Below are 20,170 nucleotides of genomic sequence, written 5' to 3'. Positions count from 1 at the left end.
TTATAAATTTTCCGTTCTTATTGCCACACTTACTGATAAATTTAGAAACATGGTTTGGCCACTGGGAAAGTGCTGCTCCCCCAATCCTGGTCTTGGTGGAGGGTCTGTCTGAAGGACGGAGAGCAAGGATATGAGTGTATTTCACATGAAACAATGCTCTTAAGAAACTTGTCCTTCACCATGCAAAGACTGAAAAGTCACTTTTTAGAGAGGAAACATCTTTTCACAACTTTGCAACTGCATGACAGTGACCGTATGTAGAAAGGTGAGCTGTATAGACAAAAAACGATTTTCCACCAGCTTAATTTTCCAATAAATGTTCTAGAATGTATTTTAACTAATGTATAAAGAAGTAAAAGTTATGCCTATTAATAAGATAATGTGCTATTTTATATATGCATAGATTATGTACTATTTAGTTATGTTATGCGTACATATAACTAAATTTTTAAATTTCTCTTATAATTTATTTTACTTTATATATAATAACAAAAATGTACATATTAATGAGTATCATCTTGTTTCCATACCTCTATACATTGCATAATGTTTAAGTCTAATTTTAATACATTGGTCTTCTCATTTATAATCTATTCATTATGAAAACTTTAAAAATCTTTCATCTGTATATGATATATTATCATTTGTATATGGTATATTAGCATTATTTACAGTCACTATTCTATGCAGTAGCACACCAGGAAATCTTGCTCTTATCTGTCTGTAACTTTGTATCCATTCATCAACATTTCTTCATCTAACCTTATTTACTCTCCTTCACAACCTTTGGCAACTTGCATTTTACTCTATTTTTTTTTTATATTACTTATTTTAGATTCCACACATCTAAGTAAGATCATGTGATATTTGTCTTTCTGTACTTGCTATACATCACTTTGCATAATGACCTCCAGTTCCATCCATATTGTTGTAAATGAGAGAATTTCATTTTTAAGGGTAAATAATATTCAATTATATATATATAATTTATTCATCAGTTTACTGACACAGGTTGTTTCCATTTCTTGACTATTGTGAACAGTGTTTGAGAGAATATGGCATGCAGATGTCTCTTCACCATACTGATTTCATTTCTTTTGGATATATGCACAGTATGGGATTGATATTTAATATAGTAATTCTACTGTATATTTTTTATAACTCCATAGCATTTTCTTTAATGGGTATACTAATTTACATGGTCACCATAAATATGCAAGGGTTCTGTTTTACCCACATCCTGGCCAGTACTTGCTATCTTTAGACTTTTTGATTTGCATTTTCCTGATGAATAGTAATACTAAGAAATTTTTATATTTCCTTTCACCATTTGAATGTTTTCTTTTGAGAAATGTGTATGAGTAGTGTCCATTTTCCAATCAATTTATTTTTATCATTGCCTTTTAGTTTTTACAGCCCTTATATAATTGGAATATTTCTCTCTTTTATCTTATGCATAATTTACACATATTTTGTTCGGTTCTGTAGGTTGTCTCTTCATTGTTGGTTGTTTCCTTTGCAGAGAAGAAGGTTTTTTATTTGATGTAATCTTGTTCATCTCTGGTTTCCTATGATTTTTGGGTCTTGTCCAAAAAGTCCTTGCTCACTCCAATGCTCTAAATATGTTCCCTGCTTTCTTCCAGGAATTTCATGTTTCAAATCTTACATTTAAGTTTTTAATTTTGAGTTGAGTTTTTTTAACTGGTGAGAGATAGAGGTCTCTTTTCAATCTTTAGCATGTGGATATTTAATTTTTCAGCATTATTCATTGAAAAGATCAAAGACTTCATGGGATAGAAATCCCCAACAGTGTGTACCTCTATCCAACTTTTACAGCACCTGAGAGAATGAGTCCTTGCTGAATTTGATTGTGTACAAATTTTATCAGGTCAAGATTTCCCTTAGTTCAGTTCAAGGCTTATTGTACTGATCTCTCTTTTTCACTTCCGGTGGCTGTAGGAAGCAAAATCTAAAATAACACTACCAGCAAATTAAGTCTTCACCAATTGCTCATACTATATTCTGAGCTACATTATACTCTAAGTGATAGTGTATGTTTAAAGCTTTCAAGTGTCCTGGAATGAGTTTGCTGCAATTTTTTTCAATCTCTGTATTGCAATTTGACATGTTGCTTTTGATTTTCACATTTACTTAATGCCCCTACTATATAGAAATACTGATTTTAAATATTATTGCAAGTAAAACTGACTTGAATGAGAAATGAGCAGAACAATGAGATAATTTCAACATAATAAAATAAGGAAATCTTGATGTATCATTTTACTATGAAGAACATAAATTTGAGGAATTGATATTTTTCTTCAAATATTTAAGGAAATACCACTAAAGTCATGGAAACATTAGTAAAGAGCAAAATTATTTTCAAGAAACAAAAGCTTCTATGAGAGAAAGTTTTCCATGAAGTAAATACCTTTCTTAGAAATGAAAGAAAAAAAACTGAATAAATGCATAAGCAGTGAGTAAATAAGAGCAAAAACAAAATAGTCATTTTCATAATTAATATGTGGTTATTTAGGAAGAGAGTATGTAAAGCATATTGTTTTCTGAGGTTGGCTATTTTTTCATATAACGTTTTCCTATCATGTTTTATAGTATTACCATTATTGGTGGGTGGTGGGCACACACACATAAACATGCATTCATACTTTTCTTTTACACTAAAATTTTTATTTTTAAATTTATATAATTGAAACAAGACAGTCACAGTTTAATGAAGTAATATGTAATCTTTGATACATGTATACATTGTGTAATATTTAAATTATGTTATACATACCTGTCTGCTCAAATATCTACCATTCTAGGTTAAAACTTTCAAAACACTGAGCTTTTGAAATGTGAAGTACACTATTGTTATCTCTAGTCACCTTACTATACAGTGGTATGCCAGAGCTTATGATTCTTACCTAAGTGTAACTGAGCACCCATTCATCAACCTTTATTATTAAAGAAGCTTAAGATTCTTTCATCTTTCTCAGTTTCTTTAAGAAATTCACAGCTTCAAGGTTTTATTTGATGAATATATAAATATATCCTCATAAAAATAAATTTAAAATTAAACATGTACTGAATTTGTCAAGGTGTTTGTAAAAGAATCAGAGAACCATAAGAGCCTGAAAATAATTGAAGTTTTCAATAAAACAGTTTTTTTGAACAAGAATAGATTTCTTTAATGTTACCTATTCCACACTTTATATTTTGTGATTTGACATTTGCATCTAGAGAATCTTCAGCTCCTTTGTATATTTTCATGAAGCCCAAGTAATGCAACTGTCATATATACCACTTAGATCTTGGAGTCAAGAATTCTTTTGCAGTATTTAATTTTTGTTTGTTTTAATGCCTTTATTTTCAAAGAAACCACATTTCAGATCTGTTAGAAACTGTGGTTATTTCACATTGCCTAGAGACACCCTGGCCAATGTATTTTTCATTCTCTGAAAATAAAAGATTAAAAAAATAATATTTAAATGATGAAATCATATGCAAATTTAAATGAAATTTAATATTCCTTTCTGCTATTATTTGAGTATGTCACTTCACTCAAACTTTCAAATGTGAAAAGTCCCCATGGTGCTTTATTAGTCCTCTTCCACACTTGGACTGGTAATCAATAAAAAGTTTTGTCATAAAATAAATTGAATATTCCACTGGTAAAAACATGATTATCTTCTTTTTTCCCCATGACTGCGCTTAATAACTCACAAACTCTATAGGTAGTCTGTGATGTCTATGAATCATGAGACTTTCACACTCATGAAAGAAATGTAATAATCATCTTTCACTGCAGAGATATTCTACCTTCATATTAAATCAGTAAAAGTCACTTGATTCCTTGTGATTGCAAGAAAGCTGAATAAGTATGTCACATATCTATCTGAATTCAGATGTGTGACACCTGACGATAATTGTTAAGAAAATAGACTTTATGTCTGAACTGCCAATATCAGACACACACACACACACACACACACAGACACACACACACACACACACACACACACGGACATATTATAGTTAAATTAGGGAAGTATGGTTCTGTTGTGGCAAATTGGGAGTTGAAATGATCTTCCAGAGACGGGAGAGTGGGTAAAATAAAAAAGAAAGTTTTTTACCAGGCAATGGACAGCCTCAGGAAACAAGTCCTTATAGACTGACCTAGAGCTAAAACAGTTTCTCCTTTTTATACCTTGCTGGTAGCCTACAGAGTATCTTAAATTGCAGTCATACAGAATGTAGCAAGGACATGGTAAAAGAGCATAAGGCAATTTCCCATGGTTTCAAGGTTGGGGACTTACATAAACAGTTTTCAAGGCTGGTTTCTAATCTTTCCAGGAACAGACTGCCCAATAAGAAGGAGAAGGCCTACCCGGAATTTCCAAACAGGTACAAGTTGACATAGACGGGGTTTTAGGAGTAGCCCACACAAAGTACATAAACAGTGCATTATTGTTACATTAAGCTGACACAGAGGTCATGAACAAATATTTTACAGTAATTATCCACTCCATGTTTGGCAGCTCTTTCTACCTCAGTTCAACACAGACTTTTAAATATTTGGAGAATTCCTTGACTTGACTTCGCACTGTTTACTTAAGTATATCACCCTTATATTGGAAAACTCAATTAGGATGTTTTAGTTTGTCACTGTGATATTTATATTGGAAAGTAAGTAGTAATTGTATTAAATTTTAATTTGAACATATCACTTGAAAAGTATCTATGCTGCGATATAAAACAATGAAAATTCCAACAAAAATGAATCACTGATAATAACAATATAGCAGCGTAGACTGCATTAGTGGAAATAAGTGGATCAATTATCTTCTGAGAAATATAAATAATTTATTTCTTTTTATTTACTGAATAAATAAGACCACACAAAGAAAAAATGATAAAATGGTGAAATGCTTGATTTTATTACAAATCATATTATTATCAAGGAAGTAGAACCCCGAAAACTGAAGTTGTCTATAAATGTATGTGTTTACTTATTTTTCTTACTCTAGTTTTATTATCCATTCTAGAAAGGTTAATCCTACACTGACACTACTAGTAGAGAACATAAAGGGCCAAGAAATAAATAAACAAAAAATGAATTTAATGTTTACAGTATGCCTTTTTCCCTTCTCCCTAATGTGGGCTACTTTTTCATTTCTATACAGCTACAGTCCTTTGACTGTGAATAAACCATGCCTTTCCTAATTCTGGGTAGTTTCTTATCGTTGAGTTATTTATATCTAATTAATTTTATAGGTATATGTTTTAGTTATAGATCTCCATTAAAACTAATTTAAGCTCTTGATGGGATATAATATATGTCTCATCCCTTTCCTAACAGTAATAAGAAGTTCTATGAGTACTTTAGCTTGATTCTTTAATATCAGAAACATGATTATCAGAAATGAGGAAACCTCGGCCAGGAAGCAGAGCTAATTCCAGAGAAGTAAGGAGAACTGCAACCAGCAGGGTCACAGTTCCCTGGCCAACCTAGTGCTTTGGTGTTTATTTCCGACCACAACTTGGCTTAGGTGCTAACACCTAGGAGCTGTAAAATTTAATTTTGCTCTGCTGCTTTTTGATCTTCCTTTGGCCTGATTTCTTTTTATACCGCTAAGTCTCTTTTGGAATGGAGATCTTTACCTTGTGCCATTATATGTTGGATATATTTAATTTTTATTTTTATTTTTTGGGGTAAGAAGAGTTTGCTTGACTCAGAGGAGACTGGATTTGAACATTTCAACAATGATAAAACTGTTAAATCTTCGGAGATTCTTAGAGAGGGACTAAAGGTATTTTACATCAAGTGATAGACATGTACGTTTTAGGGCCAAGGGTGGAATATTATGGATTGGATCTGGACTGTTCCCCCCAGAACTTGTATGAATGGAGACTGGGCTTTGGAAAGTTTCTTGGGTCATGGGTGCACTATGATCAGTGGATGAACACACTCTAGAGTGCTCATAGCGGACTTGCTATTGGGAAATAGAGCCTGCTTAGAGGCAGGTCACTCGGGCATGACCTGGTAGGATATATTTTCCTCCCTGTTAGCTTTCCTCTTTCTCTGCTTCCTGCTTGTATGGGCTGAGCAGCTGTCCTCCTATCAGGCCCTTCCACCATGCTGTGTCTGCTTTAAAGACTAGGAACCATTGGCTAAAACTTCTAAAAATGTTTTGCCAAACTAAATCTCTGTTTTATGAAAAGATGTTTGTGGAGTTTTTTGTGTTGCAGAGATGAGGAAAGCAACTAAGACAGTCTATGTGTCTGTTCTTACGCCAATACCATGTTGAATTGAATACTACAGCTTTGTAGTATGCTTGGGATTCAGTAATGCTTCCTGCTTTATTCATTTTGTTCAAAATGGCCTTCACTATTTGACTTGTTTGTGGTCTGATATCAATTGAATTTTTTCCTACTTCTGTGAAGAATAAAATTTATATTTTGGAAGGGAATGCGTTGAATTTTTAACCTGCTTTGAGTAACATGGACATTTTACCAATATTGGATCTTCACATTCAGGAACACAGAATGTCTTCCCACTTATTTCTGTCTTTAATTTTTTATAAATGCTTTATAATTTTCATTGTAGAGATCCTTCAACTCTTTGGTTAAATTTATTCCTGGATGTTTTACTTATTAATTTCTTTTTTTTATTAAATTCTTTTATTGGTACACTGTAGGTATACAACACAATTACATTTCTTATTGGGAATTGTACCTTTACAGAATGCATCTTGGTTCTTATTTTTTCCCCATTCCTAGCCCTCCCTTCACCCCCTCCACCCTCCCCTATTTACAAAGACTTTATTTCCATTTTTTCCATTTCCCATCATTTTTACTTTCCCTTCTTTCCTTTCCCCTGCCCCTCCCACTACCCCTACCCCTTTGGACCTTTTATTCCTATTTTATATTTTTGATTATTCATTCTAATCATTGGTACATTTTAGGTATACAATATAATGACATTCATCATTAGAAATTTGCACCTTTACATAATCTCTCTTGGTTCTTATTTTTCACCCTTGCCCAGCCCTCCCTTCAACCCCTCCATTCCTCCCTATTTACAAAGATTTTGTTCCTATTTTTCCATTTTCTCATATTAATCCCATTCCCTTCTATCCTTTCCTCTAGCCCTCCCACTTCCTACCCCTTTGTCCCTTTTCTTCCTATTTCACATTATCCATTATACATTTAGTCCTTATTTGCACTTTCAGTTTCTCACACTTGAGAAACTATTCGGTATTTATACATGTGTGTCCTATTTATTTCACTTAAGAGTATCGCCTCAATGTGCATCCACTTAGCTATAAATGTCTCTAATTTCTCATTTTTTATGGCTGAGTAGTACTCTATTTTATTAAAAAACACATTTTCTTTATCCAGTCTCCAGTTGATGGACATTTGGGCTGTTTCCATGTTTTAGCTATTACAAACTGTGCTCCTATGAATGTGGGTGCACATATATCACTGTGGTATGATTCTTTTAATTCTTTGGGGAAGATCCCCAGCAGGGGAATAGTGGGGTCAAATGGGACTTCCAGTCCTAGTTCTTTGAGGTATCTCCATACTGATTTCCACAGTGGTGGCATCAGTTTACACTCCCACCAGCAGTGGAGCAGGGTTCCTCTTTCCCCACAGCCCCGCCAGCATTTGTTATTGGTTGATTTCAAGATAGCAGCCATTCTTTCTGTAGTGAAGTGCAATCTCAGCATTGTTTTCATTTGCATCTCTTGAATGACCAGTGATGTTGAACATTTTTTCATGTATTTATTTGCTATTTCTACTTCTTTGTCTGAGAAATGTCTGTTTGTTTCAGATGCCCATTTTTGGATGGGGTCTTTAAATTTGGGAGGTCTGATCTTTTTAAGTTCTTTATAGATTCGAGATAGTAGACCTTTGTCTGAGGAAGAGCAGGTGAAGACTTTTTCCCACATTGTGGGTTGTCTCTTCACAGTGCTGGTGGTTTCTCTTGCTGTGCAGAAGCCTTTTAATAAGAAGAGATCCCACTCATTGATTGTTTGTGCTAGTTCACTGGCAACTGAGGTTTCGTTCATAAAATCTTTTCCTACACCGATGTCTTCAAGGGTTCTACCTAACCTCTGATCTAACTGGTTCAGACTTTCTTTTTAATATTTATATCTTTAATCCATTTTGATTTTAGTTTAGTGCATGGTGAGAGATACAGATCTAGTTTCAATCTTTGGCAAGTTGAAACCCAATTTTTCCAGCACCATTTATTAAAGAGGCTATCTTTCCTCCAGTGAGGGTGTTTGGCTCCTTTATCAAAGATGAGATGGCTGAGTGTGTCTGGCGTTGTTTCTGCATCTTCTAATCTGTTCCATTCATCCTCAGGTCTGTTTCTTTGCCAGTACCATGCTGTTTTCATCACAATAGCTTTGTAGTATAGTTGCAGGTTGGGGATTGTGATACCCCCTGCCATGTCTCTGTTACCTAGAATTGCTTTTGCTATTCTGGGTCTCTTCTTGTTCCAAATGAATTTTTAGATTGTTTTCTCAAGGTCTATGAAGTATGCTGCTGGGATCTCAATTGAAATTGCATTAAATCTATATAGAAATTTTGGAAGTCTGGCCATTTTCACTATATTGAGCCTTCCTACCCAGGAGCAGGGGATGTCTGTCCATTTTCTGATATCATCTTCAATCTCTCTTTTCAGAGTGCCATAGTTTTCAGAGAAGAGGTCTTTGATTTCTTTCATTAGGATGATTCCTAAGTATTTCAGTTTTTTGGATGCTATTGTGAAACAATTATTTGCCCTATTTCTCTCTCAGTGAGTCTGTTATTGGTGTAGAGGAAACCTATTGATTTTTGTGTGTTAACCTTGTAACCAACTACTTGACTGAATTTGGTTATTAAGTCTAGAAGACTTTTGGTGCGGTTATTGGACTCTTCTGTATAGAGTATCATGTCATCTGCAAAAAATGACAGTTTGACTTCTTCATTACCTATCTTTATTCCTTTTATTTCTTTCTCTTATTTAATTGCTGTGGCTAATGTTTCCAGAACTATATTGAACAACAGTGGTGATAGTGGACATCCTTGTCTTGTTCCTGATTTTAGTGTGAAGGATTTCAGATTTTGACCATTTAGTATGATATTGGCTGTTGGTTTTTCATAGATGGCTTCTATCAGTTTGAGGTAGAGACCATCTATTCCAATTTTTTTGCAGGGTTTTTCTCATAAATGCATGTTGGATTTTGTCAAATGCTTTTTCTGTGTCGATGGAGATAATCATATGGTTTTTGTCCTTGGCTCTACTGATATAGTGTATTACATTAATTGATTTGTATATATTGAACCATCCCTGCATCCGTGGGATGAATCCCAGTTGATCAGGGTGTATGATCTTCTTGATGATCTTCTGCATTCTGTTTGCCAGTATGTTATTAAGGACTTTTGCATCTATGTTCATTAGTGAGATTGGCCTATAGTTCTCTTTTTCGGTTGGGTCTTTCTCTGCTTTGGGGATCAAGGTGATGCTTGCTTTCAGGAATGAATTTGGGAGTATTGCTTCCCTTTTAATTTCATTGAAGAGTTTAAACAGTAGTGGCAGCAGTCCCTCTCTAAATGTCTTGTAGAATTCAGCAGTGAAGCCATCAGGGCCTGGGCTTTTCTTAGTTGATAAGTTTTTAATTACATTTTCAATTTCATTGTTTGATATTGCATTGTTCCGAGTTTTTAGGTCTTCTTCGTTCAACTTTGTTAATTCATATGTATCTAGGAATCTGTCTTTCTTCAGCGTTGTCCATCTTATTGGCATATATGTTCTGGAAGTAGGTATTGATGATCCTCTGGATTTCTGCTGGGTCTGTTGTAATTTCACCCTTTTCATTCCTAATTGCATGGATTTGGGCCTTTTCTTTCCTTTTTCTGACAAGGTTGGCTAAAGGTTGGTCAATTTTGTTGTTTCTTTTGAAGAACCAACTCTTGGCTTCATTGATTTTTTGTATTGTTCTCTTAGTCTCCATTGCATTGATTTCTCCTCTCATCTTTATAATTTCCTCCCTTGTATGAGCTTTGGGGCTGTCCTGCTCTTCTTTTTCTAGAAGCTTGAGGTTCAGCATCAGGTTGTTTAATTGGGCTTGTTCTGTTTTCCTACTATGTGTATTCACTGCTATGAATTTCCCTCATAAGACTGCTTTCATTGTATTCCACAGTTTCCGATATGTTGTATTGTCATTGTCATTTAATTGAAGGGACTGTCTGATTTCTCCTTTAATTTCCTCTGTGACCCATTGGTTATTCAGAAGTGTGTTGTTCAATTTCCACATGTTTATGAAATTTTTTTGAGTTTCTTTTGCTATGGATCTCTAATTTCATGGCACTATGGTCTGATAATATATAGGGGATAACTTCAATTCCTTTGCACTTACTTAAACATGTTGTATGTGTTAGTATGTGGTCTATTTTTGAGAATGACCCATGTGCAGCTGAGAAGAATGTGTATTCTGATTTTGTGGGGTGGAAGACTCTGTAAACATCTGTTAAGTTCATTTGTTCAAGAGTTTGATTGAGTTCTAGTATTTCATTACTTATTTTTAGTCTAGTCGATCTATCTATTTGTGACAGTGGGATGTTGGGATCCCCCACTATAATTGTATTAGTGCATATATGACTTTTCATGTCCATTAGTATTTGTTTTATATAGTTGAGTGCACTAGTGTTTGGTGCATAGATATTTATGATTGTCATCTCTTCCTCTTGGATTGTTCCCTTTACAAGGATGTAGTGTCCTTCTTCATCCCTCTTAATCAGTGTTGGTTTGAAATCTACTTGATCTGCAAAAGGGATAGCTACTCCTGCTTTTTGGGGGGTTCCTGTCCCTTGGAGTATTGTTTTCCACCCTTTAACTTTCAGTCTATGAGTTTCCTTTTGAATTAAGTGTGTTTCTTATATGCAGCATAGTGTTGGATTTTGCTTCTTGACCCATTCTGCCAGTCTATTTCTTTTGATTGGTGAATTGAGACCATTAACATTGATGATTATAACTGAAACATATTGATTTGTCATTGCCATGACTTTTTCTTTTTGTTGGGTTCTCCCCCTTTTCATTTAATTTCTTGTCATGCCAGATGGGTTCATTCTGCTTTGCTTCCTGGGGTTGTGATCCTCCATGTCTGTTCCTAGGATATTGTGTAAAGTTCTTTTGAGTGCTGGTTTGGCATTCACAAATTTCCTAAGGTGCTCCTTGTCATGAAAGTATCTTATTTCTCCATCCATTTTGAAAGATAGTTTTGCAGGGTACATCAATCTGCGTTGAAGGCTGTTTTCTTTTAGGGCTTGGAATATGTCACTCTAAGAGCTCTTCTTGCCTTGATGGTTTGTGTTGAGAAGTCTGCTGTGATTCTGATGGGCTTTCCTTTGTATGTGATTTGTTTCTTTTCTCTGACTGCTTGGGGAACTTTGTTTTTCTGTTGTGTTTCTGGAATCTAAACAAATATATGCCTATGTGTAGATTTTTTTGATCAAGGCTATTTGGAGTCCTATGTGCCTTACTTATCTGCATGTCAAGTTCTTTTCCCCTGCTTGGGAAGTTTTCTGCCATTATTTCTGTGAAGAGATTTTTTATGTCATCTGCACGCTCTCCTCTTTCTTCATTGACACCAATCAGTCTTATGTTATTCTTCTTTGCATCATCTAGCAGCTGCTGGATTGATTTCTCATGTTCCCTTATAACTTTGAAGCAATTTTTCTTTTTCTGGTCACTAATTGCAATCTTATCTTCTGTATCTGAAATTCTGTCCTCACATTGGCTCATTCTGCTGTGTAGACTTTCAATGGAGTTTTTCATGTCCTGGAAATCTATTTGCATCTGTTTTATGGATTCCATTTGTTTCCTATGTTGGGATTCCATCATGTTCCTGAGCTCCTCTCTAGATTTATTAATCATGTCTTGTACTAGGGGCACAATTTCTCCTGTTATCTGAGAAATTATTTCTGATTTCATTTTTTCCAGGTCCCCTTTTGTTGCCAGTTCAGTGGGCCCAGGTGGTTGAGTATCAGAGTGTTCCATCTCATTTCCCTTTGGGGTTGCTGTAGGTGATCTGGAAGTCTGGTTTTGAGACTTATTTACATGTTTTCTCATTTCGACTGGAGTGGTGGGGCTTTAGCACCTGCATGGATTACCTCCTCTGAGCTGGGAGAGGTGGGACAGGGGCCGGGAACAGTGGGAGGGATGGTGACCAGAATGGCCCTTCTTCTGTACCAGGAGCAGTGGGACAGCAGCTCAGAAGCCCCTACCACTGGGCCAGGAGTACCAGGACTCAGTACCTTGGTCTGGTGGTCTGGTGTCCTCTGTGTATTTGTAGTGTGGAACCAGGTGGCTGCATGTCTGCAGTGGGGTGATTGGACGTCTTCCACAGAACTCGGGACCTCAGTAGGGTGTGCACAGACCTGCCTGTCTGCAGTGGGCTGATTTGGCGTGTTCTGTGAGACTCCTCAAAACATCTTGTAGCATATTGTCCCTTTGGAGATATATATATATATATATATATATATATATATATATACACAATTTGGGGGTTTGTATATGTGAGACCACATCATCTGTGAGCTGTGACAATTTGATGTCCTTATTTCTAATGTAATCTCCTTTTTGTTCTTTCTTGAATGATCTGGCTTGGACTCTCAGTACTATGTTGAATAAAATAGTTAAAATGTGCATCCTTGTCTGTTTCCAAATCTTAGCGAACGATCAGTTTTTCTCTCTTACTATTAGCTAATAATAAACTATTTTTATTATGTTGAAGTATATTCCTTCCATACAAAATTTTTCACCTTTTTATGATTATTTATTTTCATACATTGAACCATCTTTGTATCCCTGGAATCAATTTCCCTTCATTAAGGGGAATAATCTTTCTAATCTCCTGTTGGATTCAGTTTGCTTGTATTGTGTTGAGGATTTTTGCACTTACAAAAGATCTTGATCTGTAGTTTTCTTTTTTGATTTGCCTTTACCTGATTTATATGTCATGGTTATGCTGCCATAGAGAATGTGTTTGGAATAACTTTTTCAATTTTTGGAATAATTGAAGGAGAACTGATATTACTTCTTCAAAAGTTTAGTAGAATTTAGCAGTGAAACTATTGGATCTGAGGCTTTTCTTTGATAGGTCTTTTCTTTATTAGTACAGATTCAAAACCATTATTTGTCATTGTAGTTCAGGTTTTCCATTCCTGTATGATTTGGTCTTCATGAGACTTAGGTGTCTAGGAATGAGCCATTTCTTTAGGATTATAAATTTGTTGGGATATATTTACTAGTAATAATCTCTAATGATCTCTTCTTTGGTGTTAGCTCAAATTTCTCAAATGTTATTTCTGAATGGTTTGAGTCTTCCTCCTCTGTTTTTTTAGTATAGCTAGGTATTGGTCTCTTTCATCTTTTCAAAAGCCTAGTTCTTTGATTCATTGACTTTTGTTTGTTTCTTTGTTTTCTTAGTCTCCATTAAATTTATGTTGTGATGCTAATTATGTCTTTCCTTCTAATTTTGAAGTGTAATTTGCTCTTGTCCTTCTGGTTCCTGGAGATATAGTTGCAAGTTGTGCAACTGAAATCTTTCTAGTTTTTTGATGTAGGCATTGATTGTTACACACTTCTCTCTGTACTGCTTTGCTGTATACTATTAGTTTTCATATTTTTGTCTCCATTATGTTTTCAGAAAGTTTTAATTTCTTCTTCACATTTTCCCTAATACATTGTTTTGTGGTTTTTTTTTTTTTTTTTTTTTTTTAGTAGGGTGGATTACTCAGTGCTTAGAAAAGCTTTCAGGGCTGGAACAAGGCTCCTCAAAGACTCCACATATCCTGAATCACATCTAATGGAGGACACAGAAATTTACAAGATTGGCCTACAGTGGCTGCCCACAGAGTCAAATGCAGAAAAGTGCAAAAGACTCGTCTGTATATTGGAGATTCTAAGGATCCAGCTGAAGGCCCGGAGCGCACTTCAGTGTCCTCTGAGTCTGCATCAGGAGGCCAAAGGATCTGTGACAGAAAGCGAGGAGTCTGTGCTGTGAGGTTGAAGGATCACACTAGAAGCTAGAGTCTACGCTGGCAGGTCAAAAGGCCAGTGCTGGGAGCCAAAGAATCTGTGCCAAAGGCCAGGAGATCATGCCCAAGGTGAAAGCAAGGGCTCGAGCTTCTCAAAGAGAACAGCAGAAGCTCCTTGAAGGATGATAAGTGAAATCCTTCCCACCAGTTCTCCTTTTATACCATCCTGACAACAATCCTTAAAAGGGTCTTCCACGCCCAGAACCATGCTGACTGAATTCAGCTGGGTGTTCCACATTCAAGATAACAATTAATTAATTAACCATCACATAGGGTAATTCATTTTCATGTGCTTCTGTAGTTAGAGTTTGTCTTATAACTGATTTCTAGCTTTATTGCATTGTCATCAAAAAAGATACTCATAAGGATTTCAATTTTACAAAAAGGGTATTGAGGCTTGTTTTATGGCCTATTGCGTGATCTATCTTGGAGAATGTTCCATGTTCTGATAAGAAAAATGCATATTTTGTGCTGTTGGATGGGCTTCTCCATAGATGTTTGTTGGGCTCAACTGGTCTAAGGTGCAATTTAACTCAAATATTTCTTTTCTGATTTTTTGTCTAATCTGTGACTTGCTGAAAGAGGAATATTAATGTACCTAGGTGGTATTGTGCTGCAGTCTATCTTTCCTTTTATACTATCCCATATAGTTGGATGTTCCAGAATTGGATGGATCCATATTTAGAATTTTTAATGGCTTTTGTTGAATTGATTCCTTTATCATTACTTAATAAATTTCCTTGTCTCTTTTTATTGCTTTTGATCTACATTCTGTCTTATATTAGTATAGATACTCTTGCTTCCTTTTAGGATTTATTTGCATAGATTATCTTATTTTACTCCCTTATTTTCATTGTATGTGTATTCTTTGAGGTCAAGAGGGTTTCTTATGAGCAATATACTTTGGTATTGACTTTTATCTCATTCACTTATTCTATAAATTTTAACTGGAAAATTCCTATTCAAGATAATTATCGATACATAGGATTTTATTACAGCAATTGTGTAAACTTAGAGCTATGTTCTCTAACATAGTTATACCTTTTTCTTTCTTTCTGTCTTTCTCCCCATCTTACCATCTTCTTTGGTGGTTAAATGAATTATTCCAGTAGTGTATTTTCACTCCTTGATTAATATGTTTGGTTTCTGTACTATAAATTTTTGCTTTCAGAATACCATGAGAATTACAAAGAGTATATTTTTATTATAACAAGTTAGTTTGAAATAATAGCAATTTAATATAATCATAACAATAAGAATCTAAACAACAGAGTAAGATAAGAAAAATATACTCCTTAGGAAATCTCAGTTTTGCTTAATTCTTCTTTATATTTTTTATTGTTTAATATATAAATGTCATTATTACTTTCAATGGCTTTATTTCATCGTCTTCATAGTAAAGATATAAATGGTTTTCCCACCACATTTAAAAAAATTAAAGCAGTCCAAATTTTTGTGTATACATTTTTACATTTTCTTCCCACAAGTAAATTTTATATCTTCTTAGAAGTGTGTTGGAAGTAAGTTTTAAAACTTCCTATGTTTTCATATTACAGTTTAATATCTGTTTCTTGCAGTTTGAACAACTTCCTTTAGCATTTCTTCTAGAACAGTGTGGTTGACAATACAGTCTCTCTGCTTTTGTTTCACAGAGGAATTTTTGGTCTTGCAGTACTCTTTGCTGACAGATATTTTGTTTGTTAATTTGGTTCTTGATTTGCCCTCTCATTATTATGAAAGTCTCATACCATTTTTTCCTGGCCTGTAAGGTCACTGCTTAAAAGGCAGCTATTAAACAATTGGGGCACCCTTAAGCATTATGTGGCAATTTTCTCTTACAGCCTTGAAAATCTCCTTTTCTTTCACCTATGAGATCTTCATTATAAGACGTCTTTGGGTAGACTTTGCCAAATTAAATTTGACTCATGACTTTTGAACTTTCTGTACCTGTGAGCTCTGTATGTTATCACAGAGTCTTCAGTTTCTGTTAGGTACTTGACCTCACCATGGTGGGCTGAGCCCTTGCCTTGAGACAAAGTGCTTGGCTAGCCAAATAACCATAGTCTTTTCAACATGCTGTATCAGACAAAAATAAGTCATAGAACATACTATCCTGAGAGAGAGAGAGAGAGAGAGGGAGGAGAGAGAGGTGGGAGAAAAAGAGAAGAAGAGAATACATGAAAAAAGAAAAGATGATAGGGCTCTCTTGTAAAGTACATTGACTAAATCTATGTTCCCTTCAGAGTCAAGGAAACAATTTAAAAAAAGATTGTAGATTCTAAAAATTACAACTACAAAACATCTGCCAAAAGAAAGAGAAATGTGGAAAGAAAAATAGAGGTTTTAGAGCAATAAAAGTAAAAGATGTGTTATCACTTCTGGTATTCTGGAAAGAGCCTCAGAAGAGATCATAATATCCATATTGCAAACTTTTACTCAGCATACCATCATTGCCCTTTGTCAGAACATTTTACTTTTGAAAAACCTGAAAAATTTTCTTTCTCTCTGGGCATGGAGTGACTTGATCAATTCTTGAAGACTGGAAGAAAATGATAGTCAGGATTCTCGAATTCTTTCTATACATTTAACAGAGATTTTATTTGGAATAATTTTATTTGGAATAATTATGGCACATAATAAGCACTTACAGATCCACTAGAAATCCAAATCACCAATTGAACCTTACTAAGTAGATGTACTGTACCTGTCAGGCACATAATAGTGAAGACAAACTCAAGGTGATTGTCTTCAATGTTTATATTTCTATTCTTAGATGTGGTGTGGCCCTTTATATCTGTCATCAAATTATACTTCCTGCCATTGTACACACTAATGACTAATACTTCTAAAATTTAAATATAATTTTAAATCAGCCCAACACTAAATCATGTATTTTCTTAATGCAAACTACTGTAATTTTGAAACTTGCACATATGCACATACATGCACCTTATATGTCAGACTATAATTAAAATATTATGTCCAAAAAGCTCATGGTAAAAATGAGGAAATTCCAGAATTTTACAAACATTATAAATAATAGAACCTAAAACTGAAATCCAGGTCCTAGTTCAAAGCCTCTGCACCTTTTACTGACAAAAATTCTGAGACAGGATGCAAATGATAGTCCCGTATCTTTATAGCACTTTTTACTTTAGAATCCATTTTTATTTTTGTTATTTCAGGTGATCACATCTTCATCTCTGAGAAGAAAGTAAGGAAAACATTTTTATTCCCATCTGTCAGAAAAATTATTTCATATATAAAAGTACTATGCAAATATAATACAGAATTATTGGTATTTATAAAAATAAACTTGAGCAGTAAACAATCAAAACACATATTTATCTCACAATTCTCCCATTTCCTGCAGCAAGATCCAATTGATTTTCAAGGGGTATGTAGGTCTGAATAGACAGTGTGTATTTAGTGATGAAATAGAATCTAAGTTGATGGCAAAGTTGTCAAAAGAAATATACCATAACCAACATTTGTGCTAAAGCTTCAGTTGTTAAAAATGCAATGCTGCTTCAGGACACCATGGTCTGCTGCTTTAAAATACTGTTTTATTTTCTACACAATGCAATCTTTTAGAATTCCTGAAGTTAAATGAAGCATTGATTGGGGACATCCACTGTTCTTATCACAGCTGCTGCAATGTAACAGAGCACATTGCACACTCAATGGGAAAGAAATTAACTGCCCATCTGTGCAGTGTATGGTTTTTGGCTTCTCATGCTTGATTGGTGGGAGGGTATTTAAAGTATGCGATAATCCAACCGTTTCACAGAGATTGTGTGAAATCTGGACATGAGCAATAAAATATAAGACCTTTCCTTTAACTGTAAACTTCTAGAGCAAGTAGATCCTACTATAAAAATAAGTTATGTCACTGGAATTGAACAAAGTAATTTAGAGAATTAGTTTCTCTGAATCAGATAGTTAAGGTTTACTGTTCTCAAAATTAGCATGCAATTGACATTTGATATGGGCCCTTTTAATAATAGCTATAATATGGAAAGGATAAAATTGTTTTTCATGATGGAAATGCATGGTCAGCCTAAGAACTGAAAAATTTGCATAACTTTCCTAGTCTCCTTTGAAGAATTTCCAACAAAACATGGGCATATTATATCTTAGCAATTAAGAAAATCTTTGCAGAAAATGGTCAACAGTTAGAATTAATGGACTTTTAAAGTGAAGATGTAAAACATTAACAGTAATTCTGTACTAATAATTTAAAAATCACTAATCAACATAAGATAATTTATCTCAATGTTATTCAAATATTTTTAAATCAGTTACACTCTGTACAAGAGTTTGGTTATGCACTAAGAGATAGTGAAGTAAATGTGCACCATATTCATATTTAAATCCATACTTTTACTTTTTCATTTGTCTAATTCTTACAGCAGGAAAGTAAAACATAAAATTCAAACCATAAAGAAAAGGGAGACATTTTAACAAAAAGTGCACTCTTTACTTTTTAACAACAACAGTAATGTAATATATTTGGCAAGACATTGCATATTATGCAGTCATAGCATGAAAATTAATTCATATTTTCAGACTTTCATGAAAATTAAAAAAGGAAAGAGTGCAAATAATAGTTCCTTTATTATATTAACATGCAAATTATCTCTAAATGTCAGTTCTTTTCTATCTACATTTTAAAGAAGGACCTTGAAAGAAAATGAGATGTAGCTTTCATGTAACAGAAGCTAGGGTCATAGGCTATGACAAGAAGGATGGGAATAGGGAGCAATTAAACAATGTGAGTGAATTTTGAGTTTAATTTGGAAAACGTTCTTTATAAATCAGTTTTTGAAAAAAGATTCTACATAGAAATCATGCAAAATTTAGTGATAAAGCAAACTTTTATCATTCTTCTTTCAAATCTAGGGGCAGGAAGAGATTTGAGTAAACTCAAATGAGCTTGGAAGGTGAGCTCTGCTTCATGTAGTGTGAGCTTCTGCCTGGATCCATCCTGTGCATGGTTTTGAGTCCATGTAAGGTGTCTTTTGTGTTCTTTGATTAAATACCATCCAATAAATGTTCTTTTCTAGAAGAGAAAGAGTACAAGGGCCAAAGCCAAACTCTGCTAGCACACTTCAGGCTTTGAAGAAACCATAAAACTCGTAACCCACTGACCAAAGTAAATCTAATAGCCAGTACCCAAATCAGAGAGATAGAAAAGTACTCTAGAGTACAAAAAGAGTAGGTGCCAAAGGCAGTCAGAACAAGAGAATTGTTGGAAACAAAGCCATATAATATACTGTGGTTAGAAGGAGAGAATTCATGGAATATATAACACACCCTTTAATAGCTCTTCGTTGTCTGCAGTGAAAATCACAAGCAAAGTGGAGAAATTTGTTCACTGAATATTTTGTTCTGTGATAAAAGTCATAAGATTTGCATTGATCTCATTTTCAACATTTTCAAGCGAATATAGAGAATCTTTGAAGAAATCAATCATCATAATTATCTGGGCAGGGGGTAGCTGATGCTACAGAATCTCAGCTAGACTGAGAGTACTCAGTAAAGGTTATTTGGTTTTTGCTTTTGGTCTCACTTGAAGTCTGATTTCTCATATTCTGATGCTAGCAAGAAATAGATGTATAGGGATACATACATTCAGCCAGAAATGCAAAATGAGTAGAAATTAATATTTCTTTTTTATACTAATTTTTAGTTTGCACTAAATATTGCATATCAGTAGTAAATAAAGGAATTATGTAGGAGAAATTACAAATAACATGTATAATCTAAATTATCAGTTCATTATTATTTTTATCATACTTTAAACTTCGTATGTGTCACTTTGTTTACCCTTGTGCATGCAAATATCATATAACATGTTTCCTGTCATGCAAAGCTTGTCATGTCAGGTTTAAAACTATGTGTCTCTGTATCCCTCTAATACTTTAAGGAAAAATATTGCAGAATAATAATGAGTATATATCACTGAGGTTTAAAAATCTGAGTTTTAGTTATATGCCTCTATACTACAATACATGCTACCTATTTCTTTTGTAGAGTGGGAAAGATCATCTTGGTCATTTATATATTATTAAGA

The sequence above is a fragment of the Heterocephalus glaber genome, unplaced genomic scaffold (genome assembly GCF_053883595.1).
Source record: "Heterocephalus glaber isolate CG9 unplaced genomic scaffold, H.glaber_assembly_v1.0 deba00001504, whole genome shotgun sequence".
Lineage (NCBI taxonomy): Eukaryota > Metazoa > Chordata > Mammalia > Rodentia > Bathyergidae > Heterocephalus > Heterocephalus glaber.
The sequence above is the reverse complement of the archived record's forward strand: the minus strand, read 5'-3'. Positions refer to the sequence as shown.